The sequence below is a fragment of the Silene latifolia genome, chromosome X (genome assembly GCF_048544455.1).
Source record: "Silene latifolia isolate original U9 population chromosome X, ASM4854445v1, whole genome shotgun sequence".
Lineage (NCBI taxonomy): Eukaryota > Viridiplantae > Streptophyta > Magnoliopsida > Caryophyllales > Caryophyllaceae > Silene > Silene latifolia.
Window position 1 is genome coordinate 30,229,953 of NC_133537.1, and position 3,292 is coordinate 30,233,244.

Below are 3,292 nucleotides of genomic sequence, written 5' to 3' on the forward strand. Positions count from 1 at the left end.
CTTTCGAACCCGGGAGGGGGGTTAGTTGGAGTAGCTAGTGTCCTTTTGCGAACCCGGAAGGGGGGTTCTAGGCGAATTAGAGCCATCTCCCCCTTACCTTTCTACCCCTTTTGATTAGCCGAGACGATTAGTATGTGGAATTACTTATATTCGTGGGAGAACCGAGTTCTAGTCCTTCTCTTTATTTGATCTATCCTTTATCATTTAGCTTGTTCCTATCTTGTCTAGTTTATAGCCTTTAAACTTGTTAGTTTAGTGCTAGTTCGTTACCACCCTCTTTGTTTTATATCGACTTAGCTAAGCTCAAGAATATAGATAATTAGTAATCACCCTTACTCCTTGTGGAATCGACCCTCTAGAGTGTACAACGATAAAATCGTGCACTTGCGAGGTATAGCTTGATACCATCAAGTTTTTGGCGCCGTTGCCGGGGAGTACGGCTTGATATTAATCGTTTTTGTTCTAGTTTAGACTAAGTCCTTTGTTACTAATCCTTTCTTTCAAGTGCTTAGGTCTTTTGCATGAGTAGGCGACGAAGAAGAGGTCAACCAACATATCAACTTGACCGCGAAATTGAAGCCACGGCAAGAAGACTTAATTCATTAAGAAGAAGGGGTTTACTTGATACACCACCTATTGAAGAAGTTAATCACCAAGAAGCTACCGAAGTGTTTGAAAATCCTTTTGGGGTTTTAGAAGAAGAACCTAACACCATGGGTGATCCGGTTCCGATAAGAGAGACTATGGCTCCTAAGCACAAAGTCAATCCAAGCATCCAAAGGCCACGAATTCAAGCTAATAACTTTGAGATTAAAAATGCCTTGCTCAACCTTGTTCAAGACAACCAATTTGGAGGAAGTCCCTTAGAGAACCCAAATGATCATCTAAATGATTTCCTTGAAAATTGTGATATGTACAAGTCAAATGGAGTCTCCGATGACGCGGTTCGCCTTAGGTTGTTCCCCCGTTCTCTTAGGGGTTCGGCCAAGGATTGGTTGAAGAATTGTGACCCGGATTCCTTCAAAACATGGGATGAGTTGGCTTCGGCATTTTTGAACAAATATTTCCCACCCTCAAGAACGGCTAAAGTTAAGAGTGAACTACAAAGCTTTACTCAAGAAGAGGATGAGACCTTATATGAGGCATGGGAACGGTATAAGAAGCTCCAACGCTTATGCCCTCACCATGGCATCTCCGAGGCCGAGCTAGTGAACAATTTTTACAAAGGGTTGACTCAAGACCTTAGGCTTTCATTGGATGCGGGATCGGGGAAAGGTGCCTTAGACATTTTGGGGCATAAAGCGGCAAAGGAACTAATTGAGGAGATGGCCTCAAGAACTATGGAATGGGGAAGTGATAGGCAAATGAGAAAGGGCAAGAGCAAGGATTCTAATTCGGTTTTGAATGTGGAGGTTAAGGGTATGCTAGATGAACTCACCCAACAAGTTGCTTTGCTAAATTCAAAACCACCAAGCTCCGATATGAGACAAGTCTTGTCTTGTGAGTTGTGTGGAGAACAAGGGCATACTCCAATTGGGTGTCCTTTGATTTCACCCCTCCAAGAGGAATGCTATGAGCAAGCAAATGGAATTTGGGAATCCACAAGTGCAAGGCAAGGGTTCAACAACAGTAACAACAACCAATTTGTCAATGGAAAAAGAACTCGCCCTTTCTTATCTTATGCTTCACAAAACATTCAAAATCCAACCACTTCCCAGCCTCAACAACAACAAAGGTTCAATCAAAACTCTCAATTCCAAAGATAAATTCCACCTGGTTTCCAAGGGAAACAATTTGTCACCCAACACCAACAACCATTTGGGGGTTTCAAGGGACAAAATTTCAATCAACAACAAAACCAAAACTTCCAACCACAAAACCAAAACTTCCAACCCCCTCAAAAACCATCTTGGGAACAAGCCTTTGAACAATTGGTTATTGCAAATCAAAAATCCAACTCAAAGCTTGATAACCATATTGCCTCACAAAACCGGGTTAATGATGAAATTCGGGCATCCCAAAAGGCTACGGAAACTCATGTAGCACAAATTTCTCAACAATTGGGGCAATTGGCTCAAAATCCGGGGAAGTTTCCGGGTAATACGGTTAACCCAAGGGAGATGAATGCGGTATTTTTGAGGAGTGGAAAGCAATTGGAGGAGATTGAGAAATATCCTAAGTGGAAGAGGAAGAGGGTGACTAATGAAGTAGTGAAAGAGCACCCGGTTGAAGTTGTGGAAGAAGATGAGATTAGGGTGGAGAAGTCTAAGGAGGTGGAGATGGTTGATCCTCCAAAGCAAGATGAGCCTATTGCAACTAAGGCCAAAGAATGTAATCCAGCACCAAGGGAGTATGTAGCACCGGTACCCTTTCCACAAAGGCTTGCAAGGCCTAGAATTGAAAAGAAATATGAGAAGTTTGTTGAGATCTTGAAGGGAATGAATGTCACGATTCATTTCCTTGATATGATTACCGAAATCCCATCATATGGTAAGTTTCTTAAGGAACTTGTCACTTTGAAAAAGAAGAATGGAGAGGTACAAACCATCAACCTCTCTAAGGAATGTAGTGCTATTATTACTCGCACCAACAAGCTTCCAAACAAGCTAGAAGATCCGGGTAGCTTCTCTATTCCTTGTTCTATCCAAGGGGTGGCTATTAAAAGAGCATTGTGTGACTTGGGGGCTAGTGTGAGTCTCATGCCACTTTCAATATTCAAGAGGCTTGATTTGGGAGATTTGAAACCTACTAGAGTTTCACTTCAACTAGCCGATCGGTCGGTTAAATTTCCCATTGGTGTGATTAAAGATGTACCCTTGGTTGTTGGGAAGCTGGTCATACCATGTGATTTCTTTGTTATGGATATGCCCGAGGATTACAATGTGCCTATTATTTTGGGGCGGCCTTGTCTTGCCACCGGTGGAGCTATGATCGATGTAAAGAGTGGCAAGCTATCTTTGCAAGTGGGTGAAGATAGAGTGGAATTTGAACTCCACAAGTCCATGGAAGCTCCATCTCTAGGTGACACTTGTTGCATTGTAGACATTCTTGAGAATCCCATGGAGGAGCATGACCCAAAAGCTTCCTCTATGGATCCTTTGGAGACTTGTCTTGTTAGTGGGTATGTGGTCGATGACAAAGATGTTGAGACTCTTGCATATGTATGGATGTTGGATTCGGCTCTAATTCATGAACAAGCTCCCAAGTTTGAAGTGTTGGAAGTCGGTAAGAAGGAGGAGAGTTCCACGCCTCCTCCTACGGTTAAACTTAAACCTCTTCCCTCTTCTTTGAA

At 42.7% G+C, this 3,292-nt stretch overlaps 1 non-coding gene across 1 annotated transcript; it reads right to left on the minus strand.

Annotated features, from left to right (window-relative positions):
* Nucleotides 1-1,085: 1,085 nt before the first annotated feature.
* LOC141624899 (small nucleolar RNA R71) lies at nt 1,086-1,192 on the minus strand. Its single transcript, XR_012534702.1, has one exon. It is a non-coding gene; the product is annotated as a small nucleolar RNA R71 (small nucleolar RNA).
* Between the last annotated feature and the right edge of the window lie 2,100 nt (nt 1,193-3,292).